Source organism: Aulonocara sp. 'chitande type north' Nkhata Bay, linkage group LG12 (genome assembly GCF_057382095.1).
Source record: "Aulonocara sp. 'chitande type north' Nkhata Bay isolate Kocher_YH1m ecotype deep benthic linkage group LG12, A_spYH_male_GT1.1, whole genome shotgun sequence".
Lineage (NCBI taxonomy): Eukaryota > Metazoa > Chordata > Actinopteri > Cichliformes > Cichlidae > Aulonocara > Aulonocara sp. 'chitande type north' Nkhata Bay.
Window position 1 is genome coordinate 19650234 of NC_141355.1, and position 19178 is coordinate 19669411.

General features: G+C 39.1%; 1 protein-coding gene across 3 annotated transcripts in view; it reads left to right on the forward strand.

Annotated features, from left to right (window-relative positions):
* edil3a (EGF like and discoidin domains 3a) overlaps positions 1 to 19178 on the forward strand; it is a 131407-nt gene that overhangs the window by 42984 nt on the left and 69245 nt on the right. The window lies entirely within an intron of this gene.

The following is a 19178-nucleotide window of genomic DNA, read 5'->3' on the forward strand; positions in this document are numbered from 1 at the left end:
GGACGAGTTCAGCAAAATGATAGTGAGTTCAGGAGAGAAAGGAAGCGCTGAGCTTGCTTCCTTTTGTTGAGCATGCTCTTAATAAAGGTTGGTGTCAGAGGGTTTGTGCTGCCTGTGAGATAACTCTCGACAGTATGTTAGACTGGGAACACTGTTCTCATCCCATGCACAATTTATGCTGTCTTAGGAACTGACCTTTTGAACTCTTAAACTAGCACCTAGAATATGGGGACAAGGGTAATTAATGACTGCAATCATGGGGTACAAGCACATTTGGGTGTGACCAACACTATCGAGCCTTAAACTATTATTGAGACCGAGCAAGTCAGATATATAATTATTTTTCTTTGAACAGCAACATGCATCAATTCACGTTTCAAAGCTTCATTCAGCTATTGTTTAGATCCAATATCTGTTCTGAAAGAATGAGTCTGTTTCGCTTTAAGTATTCTTGGTAGTCTCAGCAGTTTTTGCAGTCAATGTAATAACAAAAATGTTAATAATACTTGTAGCTGCTCTTACAAAAAATAGTCTGTTATTAAATAGGACCGCTAAAGCTGAGCAAATTAGACTATTTATTTGAAAATGAAAAGTCATACATAACAAATGTGAGGTAGCATGGTGGTGTGTTGGTTAGCACCGTTGCCTCACAGCAAGAAGGTCCTGAGTTTAAAGCAAATGGCCAGCTAAGGCCCTTCTGTGAAGCGTTAGGATGTTTTGTTTACGTTTGTTCCTAGTTAACCTTGGAGGACAGAACCCACAAAGAATAAACTAAAAACCTAGAAAAATAAATTGTGTTAAACTAAATAAAAACAGAACTAAAACTAAATACTTTCAAACAATAAAACTAGTGGCCACGGGTGCTACCCCTCAGCCTCCTAGTAGATGTGCCTATTGTATTAGTTAGAAAGGTAATTTTCAGAAACATTGACCTCCGACCTTGAACTCAGTCACTCTGAGTGAGGATTCACACTTGTCTGACATTTTTAGGAGATGCACCAATCGTATCAATTTTTAAAAAATCCCAAGTGACGTCCTTCTTGCGTTATCGCACTCACAAGATTTTCAGAAAACCTTACCCCTTGTCCCTGAGTCTGAGGTCACTGAGATTTTCCCACATTTGAGATGTTTTTGTAGATGCACAGTTGTGTCAATTTGAAACTCTTTCACTCACTTCATTCTCGAGTTATCCCATTTCAGTGTCCACAGTGCGCGCCCACCTGCCCCTCAGGCAGGGTGACAATACCCCATCGGCTTTTTATACCTGAGGGGTACAAACGAATTAGTACAACTAAATGTGCGTTAGGCTGATTGATGATTCTAAACTTGCTGTATCTGTGAATGTCTTTCTGTCTCTCTGTTAGCCGTCAGTAGGTTGACAGCCTGTCTACCATGTACCCCAACTATTGTCCTATAGCAGCTGGGATTAGCACCAGCACAATTGTGACCCTAAATTGTATAAGCAAAAGAAAATAAATTGATGGACATAATAATTGTATCAGCAGACAATTAATGCAGACCTTTACATTTTCACTTTTCGACTGACTCCCGTGATTTAGACGTAGCATATAGCTTTCTCTGTGTGTGCCAAAATCTTGCTAAATCCCGCAGTATGATATATAGGCCAAGTTCTGTGGCTTTCCTGCCTCTGCGTGTGCTTGGCTGAGCATTGTATTAGCCTGCATAACACAGTTGTCCTTCACTGCCGGTGTGCTTGTAAGTAATGGCTTTAATGTATCATGGTGCAAACCGTGTGGCGTGATGGCTCCTTCTTAGTTTGTAAGAGAGAGGATTTGTAGAGAGAGAGAGAGAGAGCGAGAGAGCATGGTGAGATGTTAACCAACGCCTAACAAAAAATGTGCGCCAAGGTTAAAAAAGACAGAAATGTGGGGTTTTTTAACTCATAAAAGAAATAGTTTTTTATGCTGCACTGGTCAGTGTCAGGCATAAAACAGAAAAGGAAATAGAAGGAGTCAGTAGATCAATGTTATGTCATCGAGTTTGTCTCCAGCCTGAACTGTGAGCAATTGGCTATCATTCATGTCATAATTCAGTTATTGTTTCCTATTATGCCCTGGGGTGGTGGGAAACTGATTCGATACAGTCTGAATACACATTAAAGTCTGCCAATTTTACTCATGGACATCGTCTGAATGGCAGAGAGTCGTGAGAGAGACAGGAGGGAGACATTAATAAGCAAATCTGTTTCTGGGTAATTCCTGCAATTAAATTATAAAGCGACACGTATAATGACAGTTTAGCTGGCTTAATAATGGTAAGATACTGGCTTTAATGCACGATAAGCTGAAAGGTATATTGTGCACCTTCACAATTTGGAAAATGTATGAAACATTTCATTACTGGTGGACAGTTTTATCAGAAAGTTTGAGTTATTCACAGTTAATGTAGTGAAGGGGAAAAATGCAGTATTTGATACTGGGTTAGTTCACTGGTTAAGAGAAAAAAGGTTATTGATTCCAAACCTCCTGGTTAACCGGTGACTTATTATGTTGAGTTAGGTTTGCCCTCAACTAGTTCAAAGACATGCTCGATTAATTGTTAGGTGTGGATATGAGACTAAACGTTTGTCTGTGTCTCTGTGTTGACCCTCTGATCGACCGGTGACCCATCTAGGTTGTAGCCAGAGTCTTGACTATAAATTGAACTAGCAGTTAAGGAAAGATGAACAGATGGGAGATCCCCTAGTCACTAGTTTGGTAGATAGCTATAAAGCGATAATAAAATAAATTGATTGTATTACCTTTGCCTAAGCACAGGGGATATTTTAATAGTTTAGCAGAAGTTTTAATTTAAAGCTACTGTTAAGCTGACATATCGTATTAGTCTGCTGCTCCTGTTGATTACATATTAAAAAAAGGAAATTAATTATGGTAGGCTAAGTCATCCATTATTGTATGAAAATGTAGTTAACCTTTTAGTGCTTTCTTGCCGTTGTAGCTTTTCTCTTTGTGCGGTTATTCTGTTTGTGCCACACGGCTTCATAACGAGGTGATTATGTTGCAGTATTCAGTGTTATGCCCCCCACACTTCTTCTCGCAGCCACTGGGCTCAACAGTTTTTGTGGCAGAAACATTGCAGTGCAGGTAGCGTAAAGAGTGGGTGCTCTTTGGAAACTATTTCTACATGCTAAATGTTAGCAGTGACAGCTTTTATCACTTGTGACGTTTGGTTTGTCCCATTTTGAAGCCTTGAGAAAAGCATTTTCACAGTCGTTGGCGTTTTGAAACTGGATGCGAGGATGAGGGGTCAATCTGCGCACTCATTGGTTCTAAGTCACAAGTCTGCAGCCAATGAGCATATCCTAGATAAGCCTCCTTTGTGGACTTCTAATGACTAAAATAAAGTAATGTTTTATTTATTATGACCAAAAATGGAAAAGAAATAGTTGCACAGAGGCAACTCCAAGTTTTTCAGACAAATTTGCTTTTTTATTTTAAATTACATTTCTTATTTTTAGAACTTAGATGTTTTCGACTCTTCCTGAGGTGATGAGATTTTCACATTCAGGTCAGATGTTCAAGTATCACTGCTGAAGGTGATGACAGCGTGCTGGCACACTAACTGTGCAGTTAACACAAAGTTTGACAAGCTTGATTTCACTCAGCCACGTCATATGTCTCTGGCCTGTCAAAGATGAGGTGAATTTTATTGTTATTGCATTAAGTTGGGTTTTAAAGCAATTCTTAGTCTGTCTCAATCTCGTCTGAAAGCCGTGGCTTTCCTTTGGTTAGTGTCATTGCTTTTATTATTATAGTCATTATCATCACAAAGTCATTCATCTTTCAGATAGTGTGGTGTCATGTCCCTGTGGTGACAGGAGAACAAATGCAGCCTTATTGGGCAAGTAGCCAAGCGCCGTAATGAGCTGTCACAGTGTGAAGATTGGGACTGATTGCCTCAGACGTCGTGAGGTTGCAGATCATTTTTAGAGCACACGTTCTCAGTCCGTCAAGGACAAATGTTGTATAAACTGTAGGCATTTTTATTCCTGCTCTAAGAAAGTTGTGAGAAAGTCATGCGTAACCAGTGTTGGTCAAGTTACTTGAAAAAAGTAATCAGTAACTAATTACTGATTACTCCCCCAAAAAGTAATCCCGTTACTTTACTGATTACTTATTTTCAAAAGTAATTAATTACTTAGTTACTTAGTTACTTAGTTACTTTTTAAAAACACGATTTACAACCTGAAGAGGTGATAAAGTGATAGATCTTTCAGCCCAATTCTACTTTTTCTACATAATCCATCATACAAAATGTAATCAAATGGAAAAGTCTCTTTTTTTAACTTGTTTTATCAGTTTTAATCTTTTAACTTCATGCATCAAGCAAAACATTTAATTATATGCAACATTCTCTGACTTGAATAAATTAGTTTAACATTTAAACCTATTTTCTACACATTCCAGCACATAAAATAAAATATTTTTTGTGTTTTCACTCACTCTTTCAAACAGATGCAAGTAAAACACAGCAGAAAATAAATAAAGTCAAAGACTCAGCGGTCCTTTTGCTCTATTTTCACCTGTAAAGCAGGAGCAGGGTAGGCGGAGGGTTACCCTGGTGCAGGTGTGCTGCGGTCAGTTGAAGAATCCGCGCGAGTGTCTCTGTGAGTTTCCCATCACGTCGTAGCTACTCGGTGTTTGCTCGGAAGTTTAGGGGTTTTTTTCGCTGTAAAAAGAAGTTTTCTTCCCACGCACGATGGACGCTAATGTTTTTGTCACTTTTTATGGAATCAAACTCAAAGTAAGGCCAGTACTTCCACACTTTAAACGCTGCACGCTCATACTCTCTCCCGCACTCGATATATTATCCATTGTTGATCTGCACACAGCTGCTGTCACCAACGTCGCACTTGCTTACGTCACTGTCATGAGACATTCTCGCAAAAAAAATCACGGTTTTAGTAACGCAGTAACGCAGCGTTCCTATGGGAAAGTAACGGTAATCTAATTACTGATTTTGCAATAGTAATCCCTTACTTTACTCGTTACTTGAAAAAAGTAATCAGATTACAGTAACGCGTTACAAGAAACGCGTTACTGCCCATCTCTGTGCGTAACATACATGTTTTATCTTTAGTTTACTAAAACAATCATTTGATGTGATGCAGTGATGCCTGCTTTTGAAAAATCCAAAGTTAAAGGCAGTAGATAAAGTGCTTTTCAAGCAGAAATGTACTGAATAAAGACCCTGTTTAAAAAAGAAAGATAAAAGAATTAACAGAGTAATTGGGCTAAACTGTCTCTTAGATGGTAAGTGCTCTCTTTCTCATTCGATCTTCCTCCAATCTTTCATAGCCTGCAGGTCCTTTCAATAGTTGCCACCTCGTGCTCGTGGATCAATATGTTTCTTTGGCTTTCTTTCCTTTCTTTCTATAAGACACCAACAGATCCAGATTGATTGGTGGAAAAAATTGTGAAAAGCTTTAGTTATTTTTATTCAACCCCTTTATTTGTTCATGTATCGTATTCCTATAATCCTAGACCCGCCACCTCGCAAACCTCTTGCCACAAAATAATCAGCCACTGTTTATGGCTGTGGCCTGATGTAAAGCCGCAGGGAACCATTACTGTTAGTTAGTTCACCATGGGGCTGAACGAAGATTGACTTTCATCAGCACATGAAGAAAAAAAGAGACTCCATAACTCCCTCTGCATGGTATGTCTCGTAGCCCATTTATTGACCTGATTAGTGTATTTCGGAGCGAGTGAGGAGGCATCCGGAGATCATTACTTATTTGTTTGTTGTGTGATTCTTGTGTGTCTGTCCTCAGGCTCTCCACCTTTCCAGTTTGATTTTCCAAAAAGAAAAACGAAGATGTGACTTTTTCACCCTTGTCTGTTTTTTTGTGCTCAATTTACTGCCTAAGATAACAGCACTAAAACCCGAGGCAGCATGAATGAGTAAATGACAGTGGTTATTTGACTACAACAACAGCTTGTGCTTGTCAGCTACAGCACAGCACCCCTTCACCTTAGCAGCACTCCAGTTACCTGCCTTGGCATCGCGGGAGGTGAGCCTGTAACTGCACATCTACAGCATTTTGTGATGAATAGAATAGAAAGCCTCCTGCAGAGAGCACTGAGAGAGTACAGTAAAGTGAGGCAGAGCAGGTCTGGTGGGCTCTCGCCAAGATTGAAGCAGCTGTTATCTCCTTCAAATTGTGAGGCTGCACTATTAAAGTGACTTCAGCAAACATCAGAATGACACACGAAGACTTTCTTAGCCTTTTGTGGCTGTGTTTAAATGATAAACACAACCTGAGCATCACACTCAGGATTAAACAACCAGCATAATGTTTTTTAAGAGATATTAGAATAAAAAGGATCAGCCAGCTGTGGCTCAGGAGGTAGAACAGGCTGTCTAATAATCAGGAGGTTAGCGGTTTGATCCCTGCCTCTTTAACTCTGCATGTCAAAGTTGCTAGATGCTCACACACATGTTTTATTCAAATAAAAGGAAACTTTTATTCAAGTTTCGAGCAAGCATCACATCATTAATAGATCTACATATGCTTGGGCTTTACACCTCATCAATAATGTTAACGCCGTCACTGCTGGGACTCCCGGGAGAGGTACGAGTGTCGAACACGTGGACTGTGCATATGTTTTTTGTCCACAGTGGATTTTATTTAATCAAATAGAAACACTTCTAACCAGCAAATAGGCCCATATTTCCAGCAAATGATGCTCCAAATTGTCTCTGCGTCCACAAAATCAGCTTCACAAAGTACAGTTGCTATTTTGTTTATCGCTCCAGGGGAAAGTCGGTCGCATGCAGAAATCCACTTACTGTCTTAGATCATATAAGCAGTATAGCTGAATTATGTTTAAGGGCAGATTTGCACTTCAAGTCTAAAAAAATAAGTGTTTTCAGGGCAGGCTTAGTTAAATGGATTATGATAGATTTAAGTGCAACTTAAGTCAGTGAAAAAGTTTGTTGAAAAAGTACTTTGTCCATAGAAAGTTCATCTGTTTTCAAAATAAACAGAGGCATGGATTTAGTCACAGTGCCTGAGGTCTGTACTTGTAGCTATAAATTGGTTTCGTCTTAACAGCCTCAGTGTTACAACATGCTTGAAATTTCACTGAAATTATGCTAATCTGCACTGCAGTTATTTTTATATGAATAAATTAGCATGACTAACTTGTAGCACCACTTTGTTTTTCTCACTAAAACTTGTATATGTGTTCAAAGGACGAAGACAAGACATTTGTGACGCTTTATTCCAGTCTGCTTGTCAATATGCCAATAAAGTTAAGTTTTTCTGTCTTCCCAAATTCATCATTGTATCAAAGATCTCAAAAACAATGTGTCCTACCACTACAAAGTGGCCTCAGAACCACTGTGAACACCTCCAGCTTCGAGCTTCTCCCTGTTGTTAGATTGCTGCGATACAGAGCTGTGTGGGAAACGCTGCCATTTCCTGACACCGTCTCAACATTACATTCAGTCTCACAGCCCACCCACTGCTCACAGTCTGTGGCTGGAAAGCTGCGTTTACAGGCTGAGATGAGTGTAGAGGATCCTGGGGGAAGGGTCTGTATGTCCAGCAGACATTCAAAGAAGTGACCACAAGCACAGAGCCAAACCGACAGACGCCGATGATCAGCAAAGAGCGTGCCTGTAGATCAAAATAAAAAGATTGCTCTGCCTGTGGGCCAGCAGTCGTTTTGTTTCGGCTTACTGCACATTTGGTCTTTTTTTTCCTTTAAGCATCAAACAGTAGAATTCCTCTTTACAGACTTCAATAACTGGTGTCAGTAAACCCAACATTGTGATGTCTTCTATGTTCTTTTTCTTCTGTGTGAATAAATACAGATGAACATCTAAAATGGTAGATTGTATGAAATTTGAAAGCAAAAGAGAATGTCTGTATCGTCCTACCTGTGTCCACTATATTGTTCTTGAGGGAGGGAAGCAATCAGTAAAGGAAAAATAAACCAAAGAATAAAATACATTTTTTATGTTAGCATGCCATACACAAGTAGTGCGTGTGTTTAGCGGCATAAATGTGTTTTACATAATCCCATTGTGGCATCAGCTTTACTTTTAGAGTTTAAAAGGCAAATACCTAGAATCAAACTCATTGCATGGGGTTATAAGGACTTGGTTTAAGGCTTGGGTAGTTTTATTTTTAGGTTATTGTTAGCATCAGGGAACTGCTTATGGATAGGCTAAGTCTCCAGAATATGACTGTAAGTTAGTGTAATGTCCTGAAATGATGGAACCATGAGAGTGTGTGTGTTTGTGTGTGTGTTGCCTGTAGCAGACTAGCTGTCTTGGACTTGCTGAGTGTGACAGTGGCTTCTTCAGAGTGGCTGATGGGCTCCTGGTGAATAAGCCACTCATGGGGTTTCTGTGTAAATGGCGTACTAGAAGCAGATGTGTGTCATTTTTGTAATATAACCAACACTAGCTTACTTGACAGATGTGTGATTATTTCCACTGTTCAGATAAGGCATTCGTCTCCTGCTTTATGAAGTTACACTTGGCATGTGAGGAGGCTTCGGTCAAATCCAGAGTTGGTGGAAACTCACCCAGTTTGAGTAGTGTGTGTGTTACTGACAGTTTTTATTTGCTTTCTGGTTCCAAATAACAATTTGGAAAAAAGCTGTAGGAATAATAACTGAGAGGATTCATAGGTTAATAAGAATTTACATGTGTACATTTGTTTCAATGTTTCAGTTTTTCAACCTCTACCTTTACAACAGCATTTGTGAGTTTACATTTTTCTGTCATTTTGTATTGGTGCTATTCCAGCTTTTACAATAAATAAATACACACATTCTCTTCCATTACTGTTTTTGGGCTACAGTGTGAGTATTGTAACTCAACAGTAATATTCCACAATGGTGCACCATGATTGAGCAATTGGTGGTTGTTACGTACGGCAGATTTGCTTCCAAGCCCTACGCACAGGGTTTGGTTGAAAAGATTGAGACATTTAGAAAAGAAAAAGGTCTTTACTCTGTGAAATGAAAATGAAATGAGTAGATGTCTGAGCTAACCGTGGGCTCTCTAAAGGAATCACTCCCTGTATGGGTTTTTCCAGTTAATCTAGTCTATAGATAGTCTGTGGGAGCTGCACAGTTCATTACATGTGTGTAAAACCAAAACCCATCTGTGTCTTCATCGCCGTAATAACAGTAACACCAGTGATAGTGACAAAACTACTCCCCTTCATTTGTATTTTGCAGGACATTGAACATGAGTAGGGCATCGTTTTATGTGATGCAACCGTCTTTACATACACATTAATGCTTTTGTAGTAGAAGCTATTTTCACCATTCTTTGGGTAACTCCTGACGTTGCATCTAATTTAAGTCTCAGTTTTATAACGTTACTTTGTTGAAGGTTAATACCATTTGTGTCTCCCTTTGGTTTCCCTCAAGGGTCCTCTGTTTGTAAAGAACATGTAGGTGAGTGGGAAGATAGTTTTGCTACACAAGAGCAGTGATTCTCAGAAACTGGTTGAATGAATTTCTTGTATACCTGCGCCCAGAAATCAATATGTATTGACTATGTTTTGACTGCCAAAGCCTTTTGTTTGTACGACTTGATTTTATTTTATTGTCTTTTTCTCCTTATAGTATAAGTGAGTGATTCTTTGGGGACTTTTCATTGTTAGTGGACTGAATCCTCAATAAGTATTAGACAGACAGGCAGATCGTAGACAGGTCAAGTCATAAAGTGGAACACATGTAACACACTTTGCAGTTTTGTAAACTATACTCTAATAAGAGCCAACAAAAAAAAGCACAAAAAATGTATATACTTTTCTGGTTGGCTTTTATTGAGTCTATACTTTGTGTGTGTGTGTTGTGGGTGTGTGTCGGCATGATTTCACAAAGAGGGAAACCCGGCCAAAGATGAGCCTTGTACTTCAAATGTCTATTTCCTTGGGTATCCTGCTGTCTCTGTCTCTTCATTCCTGGAGGAGCTGACCCTATCTCGCCTCTGTCAGAGGGCAGTTTGGATAACAAGCTGGGGAAACAAGCTAGAATCAAGGTGTTTAGGAGCGCTTTTTCTGTGCCTCTGACACCAGTATTTTACTTAGCCTTTAAGGTGGAGTTGCCTGCGTGGTAGATCAAACTGACAGATGTTTTTCCTCAGGTTTATTGAATACATAGAATAGCGCTAGACATATTTAGCACCATGGTCTGAAATCATATAATTGTGATACCTCACCTCGCCCACATGTCTTCAGTGAGCAATCACTTCTGCAGATCCTTTGAAATTAAAATGCCTGTAGAAATATATTTTGAGTAAAATGACCTGTCCTTGTTAGCAAGCTGGTGCTTTGCCAGCAAAATTACAGCACAGCATAACATTGCTGTTAAAACAAAATATAACTGCACAGAATGCCTTGAGGAAGGTGAAGCTTTGTAAAATGGTCAGACTAGTGGCCTGAAGTGCAGTGCTGTAAGAGAAACATAACCTTCTAGTGTTTCCTGTCACTTTGGCAGTTCTTTATGTCACTTTTTACAAGCATTACTCACAAAGTAAAAAAAAAATAAAAAATTGGTATTTGAATCAGTACAGACAGTACAAAAACAAACTGTGCATTAAATAAAACTGAAGTTACAACTTAACAAAACATAGTAAATACATAAAAAGCTGAAGAATCTACAAAATCTGCCGACCATCAGGGGCATCCACACAAGACGCGATGCACAGTGACGTTCTTCAACTTCATGTGACAACAGGGGAAATACCTGCTGGCGATGTGAAGCTGGCAGGTCCCGAGTTAAACTTTTCTCAACGTGCAGATGAATAACTGAAGCGACTACCAATGAGTGGAAAGGATGCTGCTGATTGATATAAGACAAGGTGGTAAATACATCAGAGGGTTACCAGGGTAACTGAAGCCCGGAAGATCTGCTGGTGACCTACAGTTGGTTACATCTCCTTTAACAGTACTGATAGAGCATTTCACTGCTTTGAAAGCTCAGGATGGGTTTGTCAGGGCCTGTATTTTCTTAACTTAGTGCATTGAGATTAAATGAGAAAATGTGAAGAAGGAAACAAAACTACGAAAAAAAACAGCCTTGGAAATGTGATCTGTGGATGTTATGAAAAGAAACAGGTGAAAAATAATGAGATGAGTAAAGCTGCAAAGGTGTTTGGGCATTTCTATTTTCTTTGTTTGCAGCGCTGTGCACGCATTCACCTGGTTTATCGTTTCTGCAGAGGAGTTGTTAGTGAACGAGCTGTTACCAGGGCCTAATTGTGTGAGGCCCCATCAGTCAGTTGAGCTGCGTTGGCGCCTCCTGGCCTCTGCAGTAAAGATGGGCCATGTTGGCGGTTGGCCAAAGCATGAATAGAGATGCAATTCCAAATCCCAGATGGCGAAAATAGTCAGACTCCATTCTACCCAGGGCTTTTGGCTGCCAGTGCCAGCCCAAACAAAACACTGATAAATGTTGTGCTTGACTAGAGCTGCATTATTTCAGGATGGTCAGTGTGGGCCAAATCAATGTCAGTGTTATTTTCCTGCAGGTGGAGTTCATTCAGTGTGACACATAAAAGATATTACATTCATGGTCATGAGAATGTGGAGCATTTAAACCATAACATGGTGATATCGTGATGTATTTCTTTTTGATGATGTTAAATGAATAAATGACAGTGGTAATGTTTTTTTTAGTAAAGCAATCATGGTTGTGTTAGAGACATAATTATGTCAGAAAAGGGTCAAAATTCAAATAAGTCAAAAATATTAGTGTCAAATTTCTCTCTGCTGAAAGCACTTATTCACAAAGCTGGAAGTGCCTTTCACTGTTTTATAAATGCTTTCATTTCACCCAGGTAGATGTTGGTCATTCACTGGACTTTTTTCTATTTGACAATGTAAAAAACAAACAAAGAATAATTAAGTAAGAAAATCAGTAAGTTAAAAAAATCACTGTTATAACAGTATTATATCCAAGGTCCTCAGTTCATTAATTCTGCTTCTTCTACCAATTGTTTTCCTTAGAGAGTGGCGCAACATTTAGAACAGGCATGATTCCCAGATGAGTTTGGTAATCATCTAAAATTTTTCTTGGCATGTTTTATTTTTCAAATATCACAATAACTAATAACTGAGAAATTTGCCAGAAACAGTCATGTTTCCATTAAAATAATAGTTTGGCATATGATGATGATGATGATGATGATAATAATCCATGATTAATCTTAAAACAAAAAGCAAAGAAAATAAGAAATGTGTATTTGCATTAAAGGAGCCAAGTGGGGTAATGACAATAGTAATAACACCACCAGCGTACAGGGAGGGTACATGGGATATAGGATGCTGTGCCACTACCACAAGGAAAATTGGACTTGCACCAAGAAATTGTTGTCGTGTAGGACAGCAGAATGGACCTGACATTTGAAAAAGAAGGCCGACCAAATTTTAGATAGCGACAGAAATGGTTCAAATATAGTTTTAATATCTGCAGTGAGATAAAAAGTTGGGTAATACAATGCTGCTGAATTCTTTGAAAGCAGCAAATAAGAGATACATTTTGACCTTGAATCAGCTTATTCAGCAAAGAGGAAGAAATTACTTTTTCATTTCTGAACACTTTTTAGTTAGATATATTTAAAAAATCCGAGATGTGCTAAATGCGACTATGCAAAGCTAAATTTGTCAGTTAATGGGGAATATATATGCTCAAAGCCTCGGGATGTCTAGTATCTCAATGAGCCAAAGAGCCTCAATGCACTAATAATTTTATGGCCATGGCCTTACTCGGTTTGTGCTGTCAATTCTTATATTCTGGGTGAGATGGCTTATACATGTGTGCACTGTAGGAATATGAAAATTTGCAATTTTCTATTACAAAAAGAGAAATCCTGTTTTAGTGGCTTAACACTTTGTTTTCCTCACCTTCATAGCAACAGTGCTCACAAGCACTGTCAGGAGAGGGGCAGCCAATTAAAAATACAGATAGGGAGCTCAAAGGGAGAGGAGTTGTTTTAGGCAGGATGAACTGAGTGGCAGTTGGTAATCACTCAAAGCTACTCCAGTGGAGCTGGAAATCAGCGCAGTAATTTGTCTTTATATCTTAAAGAATTGAGGTTGTCAGTGATGTTAAAAAGAGGGTTTGGCTAACGGACATTGTCATTGACCATCGTTGTTCACTGACTGTCAGATGTGACAGCCATTACTAAAGAAACTGAAAAATTGCTTCACCACAGTCAGCAAGCCTGTGTCAGGATGTGAATTGTTGTTTTCATTCAGTATAAGTTGTTCGCCCTCACCTTGGTTAGTCTTACCTCTGTTTTCTTCTGCACCTTTTGTCTATCTGGTTATTTCATTCACCCCAGGGCCCCAACTTCAACTTTACTGTGAGGTTGTCCTGTTTGACAAGCTTTTCAATATTGTTCTGTCTTTTTTCCCCTAGTGTGATTTTTTTGTCTGTGACATTCGGTCAGTTTGTAGACTTCCCCTTCTGCCTGCTCCCCATCTGGATTGTTTGTCTTGCTGCCTGTGCTCCTGTGAATTGTTACCGCTGGTTATGATTTTTGATTTTTTAAGCACATTCTGTGTTGTTGTACTAGCTTACGTATCACTTTAGGTTTAGAAATACACTGTGGACAAAAGGACTGGGCACCCACCGGAGCTTGGATAACCCATGATTCTAAACTCATAGCCAATAATATAGAGTTGATGTTGGACAAGAGAGCCTAGCTCACAGTCTCATTACTAGTTTATCACATTTTTCTTATGGGGTTAGGGTTAGGGCTCCGTATTGGGCAGCCAAGTTCTACACCAAACTCATCCAACCACACTTTTATGTACTTTGCTTTGCGCACTGGGGCACAGTCATGCTCAAACAGAAAAGGGCTTTCCCCAAACTGTTCCCACAAAGTTGAAAGCATGAGATTGTCCAAAATGCTGTGGTAAGCTGAAGAATTAAGATTTCCTTTCACTGGAACTAAGGGGCTCCAGGCCAATCTTAGAAAAACATCCCAATAGGATTATCTCTAATACACCAAATGTTACAATCTGCACAATGCAGTCAGGCAAATAATGTTTCCCTGGCATTCACCAAACCCAGACTTGTCTTTTAGACTGATGGATAGAGAAACATGAATTGTCACTCCACTGGTCCAGAGTCCACCGGTGGCTTTACACCAGACCATCTGAGATAAGGTGATGTACGGCTCAAAAACAGCCATGGAAAACTACACAACAAAGCTCCCAGCTGATGTTAATCCCAAAGGAGGTTCGGAACTCTGCACTTATTGAGTCAGCAGAGCATTAACCACTTTCATCAACATTTCCTCTCACCATTTGGTGAACGTCATCTGTAACTTTATGTGGTCTGACACTGCGTGGTTGAGTTACAGTCGTTCTTAAATGTTTCCACTTTGCAATAATGCCACACGCTGCCTTTATTTATGTATTAATTTATATTTTTCATGGAGAGAAATTGGCTGTTGTTTTATTGATTTTGAAGAAATCAATAATACATGAAACTGAGTATGAGTAGTCCAGTTAGGTAGATATCACCAGTTCCCACTTCATTTTTATTTGTTCTGTATTAAGAGCTTTTGTAGTATTTTTGTGACCTTGTAAGTAGATATAAGAGCAGAAAGTAGCCTTGTAAGAGGACATGTCTCTTCTGATTTTCCCTCTTTGCCCATCATCTCCTTTTACCTTTTCCGTTCATGTCATTTAAGCATTCTAGCAAGTGTACCTGAGTAACATTAAGGAGCTTGTGGATCAGACTCTTTTGTTCCAAATTTCATCAGTATTCCCTTCACACATCTGCTGTGGAGGCTCCATCTGTAAGCTTAAAATGACACTTAAGGCCTTACTCTGAGTGTCATTCTTCCTCCAGGCTGAGGGCTCTTCACATTCTGCACATCCCAGTTTCGGCAGAGCCCCCCAGTCTGCATATCTTCAAAATGATGAGTGTTTTGCTTCTCAGATACTTAAACCTCTGCAGTGCATCCTAAGACACCTTTTCCAGGGCTTCTGGAGTGCTGCTGTGAATAACTTCTCAGTAGGCTAATCCCACTTCAAAAAGCATGTCCTTGGAATACACTATTCTTAATCCTGCATTCACAGCTTCATGCATCATCATCTCCCCTGACACATACGCCACATGTGCACCACTGTGAAAACAAGCTGGGATGAGATGAGAAGTTTTTTAGTCATCAATAAAACCGGTATGCTGCTGAGAATCGAATAACAGCATCTTAACTATATTACTGCGACTACACGTTTCACAGACGCATCGGATGAAGTTTCTCTTTTAACTGGTTGACTGACTTCATCAGACCCTTAATAGAAATTCTGCCTTTTGTGGTGATAGTCACTTCACATGACTAAGGAAAGGATAGACTGACAGCACAGACTGACAGTGGAGACAGGCACTTCCTTGTTCTGTCTTCTATCGCTGACTCAACTTGGAGAGACAGGGCTTGTCTTTGCTTCATGTAGCATAGACTAGACACATTTCACCGGACTGGGACTTTGCAAACCCAACATCCAAAGATGACGGTCCATATACAAAGATGCATTTCTGGAGACCTGTTGGCACAAAAGGATTATAGAAGTTTCCACCAAAAAATCCACAAAAAGAAAAAGTTCTACATAACTACTGTATTTACAATATGTGCATACATGTATAATGTTTCTGAGTATATGCTAAAGCTTATTTAATCAAGACTGCAGGCAGAAAAATAATATCATGCATTTAGATTTTATAATTGGCATAACAACTAAGCCTTAAATCTGCACTTAAAGCTCAATGGGTGGTGTATTTTTTCCACTGAGATATGAGCAGATGCATAACATTCAAACAACCGTGTGGGAGATGGGATACATGTATTTTCACAAAAGAAGTAAGCAAGACCATTGCATGATTGCAAGAGCAGCATGAGATATGTTGTTCTTATCAAAACTGAAGTAGTGCCGTGCCTCTAGCTTGACCTGCGCCGTATATAATATCACATAAACTACCTTTGCCACTGAATGATAACATAATCTACTGTTGCTGCTGTATGTTCTTTAGTTGAAAGAACTGAAAACTATAAATAATCATCATCAGACATGAAATTCTTGTTCTTGTAACTTCCTCACTGGTACATAGCCCATTAACTAAAGACATTAGTATTTTACCACACTGGTTATATGCTTGTTTTTTGGGGGGTTTCTACGTTTTTTTTCACCCATCGATTGCAATCTATTTTCAGTATCAGATCAAACATTTACAGCACCGCTATGAATCACAAGATATCAGTACCAGCCTGTCCCAGAGGAACTCTAACCACTATTACGAATAGCATGATTACTTCCAAGAAAGTATGGGTGTCCAAGGTCAGGGGTTAATTATGTGGCAGGCATAAACAACCGGTGATCCACTTAATTGCTGTCGATCACGGACCATAGAGGTCAGACCACTGCTCCATTCTTGCCTAGAGGATCAGCTTGCTTACCAAATACTTTTGCATTTGCTGGCTCAGTAACACAAAACATAAGATGAGATGAATCTTCCCCAGGGGAAATTTTTCATGTAAGCTAAATTACCGTATGTCCAGATGCAAAGATGTAACACTGTGAAACAACTCCTTATGAAAACAAAGTCTTGACTAACCTCCAGTTCTGTGGCTTACAGTGCCTTGGCAGGGGCATAAAAGAAGGCTTTACCCAGTCTTGCCCAACATCTGACTGTAATTTAATGAAGGACGTGGGTGTGATGTAGGGGCAATACTACTGGGACATTACCTTTCATTCAGCTAATTAAGTTAGGGGGCTTAACAAGTTAGAAAGGATTAAAGGCTTTTAGCAGCCGTTTATTTCAATCATTTATGTGATTTAAGTTGTTGTTTGGGCTGTTTGGACATACTGATGCCATAGCCTCTAGATACAGTCCAATGGAAACTAGAAGCATATTTAAATATGATTCTGCTGTGCAAATTAAGCTTCCATAGACCGTATTAAAGAAAACACCAGACCATGGGTGGTGAATAGTGCTTTAGAAATCCTAATTTTCAAGATGTGACCCATTAAATACACTTGAAAGCAGAGTTGTTGGTCTGTTTAGTTATGGTGAATGGCTGTACTAGGGGTAGATGAAGAGTCCAGTGGAGCCCAGAGTTTGGGTGAACCGTCTTTATACAGGCCTGATCCTGCTCCCTGGACACATCATAGTCAGTTTAATACTTGGAGCCAGTCTTATTTCCTGACACACAGGACTACTCATTGCTCTCCATATTGTCTGGCTTTTTTTTTTTCAGGGAGCAAGATGTTCCAGTGAATTGACAAGAGCATGATGATGGTATGGCCAAAGGCTAAGGAATTTTATTAAAAAATTTTATTTTATCTTTTGGAGATGTGATAATGATGAAATTTTGACAAATCAGAAATATCAAATTTAAAGAGACACAAATGAATAAATTATGATAAATTACCAGGGAGTACCATTCAATAGAGTCTTAGCTGAATCAGTCTTGTGCAGGCTCTATAGAAACATTACACGCTTCATTGGTCTGGCTGGACAGTCAGTATACAGGTTCACATTTAATTGCCTAAAAATAGAAAACAATTAATGACATCGTTAAATGTCAGCTGGGATTGGTTCCAGGCCCCTACAATACAGATCTCAATGAGAAAATGGGATGGATGGATTCTTTTATTTTTTTCAATCCAATTGAAATTTAAGTTAATTCTACTCACGCTAGTTTGCTAAATTGTTCTGATTACAAAATTCAGGCCTTAATGAAACATGTAGAATGGTGGATTTTGGCTAACTGTGAGTGACAAACCACCACGTGACTCTGTTCAATTCATGTAAATCAAGTTTATTTATTGGCACCTTATTTATTTATTTTATCGCTTCCTGTTTTGCTTTCATAATAATCTTTTTTCTCGCCATCTCGATCCCTACCTTTTCCTCTCTTCTCCAGTTTCTACCAGTTGGATTAACTGCATCCCCCAAAGTAATCCCCTTTCTCCCAACTGATTTACTGGCAAGTCTCACTTTCCCCACACTAATCTCCTAGGAGCTGATGGCCTTTCATAAAAGGAAAGCAAATCGCAAAGATGGACTAGCTGTGTTTTCCTCTCTCTGTGGATTGTTGTGCTCTAGGCTATTTGAGTGGCCTAGCCATTTGGCTTACCTCTATAATTGAACCTACTGGTGGCAACAAGCTATGTACTTGTAGCAACAGCATCACATTTCTAAGTGGTGTGATTGCAGTTGTGAAATAACCGTGGATGTGGATTGTGCCTGTGTGCACACTGAACTTTGCAGAGTATGCTGTTCAAGACCTTGTGGGCTGCAAGGAAGCAACATTTGTGCTATATATTTTGAGTTTTTCATAAAATTTTAATTTTTTTATTAGATCCAGAATCAGTCAATTCAGCATTCAGTTAATGCAGTGATTATACAGTAAAGTAGCTTTTCTGTAACTGGTAATAGAGACTGAACTTTAAAAAGGAGACAGCATTTGGTAGAAAAAAAAACTGATAAAGAGATGAAAACAGATGAACGTGCAAAATTTAGATATTTTGGGTGGTTATGGTGTGATAAGAAATGACATCAAACAGAATCCCTTATGTAGTGAGCGAAAGGCTGAATGGCGAATGGAGACATGGGAAGAGGCCCGCTGAATAACCTGGATGAAGCGGGGATGGGAAGGAGGAGGGATACATGACAGACAGCATGAGAGACAAAGTGACAGTGACAGACAATTCATTTAAAGAACAGAGGCTGGAGATTTGATTGGCTCACAGAACACAGACAGATCGGTCACTGGATGAGACTACCAATGTCAAACTTTCAAAATGAATGGATTTGACAGCAAGTGAAAACCAATGACAAAAAAGCAGAGCAGCGAATAGAGCTTATAGCGCCATTAACACCCCCCCCCCCCCAAAAAAAAAAACAAAAACAAAACAAACAAAAACAAAAAAAACCCTTTAGTTTAATGTGATATGAAAGGGGTAACTGTTTCCTCAGTGGGTAATAATCATAATCATGATAATCATAAGTTTTTGTGTTTTTGTAATTGTCAAGACTGCCTAAAATTGCTGTTTTTTTGAATATCTTCATTTAAACAAATAAAAGCTGACTTGCTTTTGGAGGTTTTGAAGATTGATAATTGTAATGTGATTATACAACCCGAGTTACTACAGTTTAAATAAAACATAT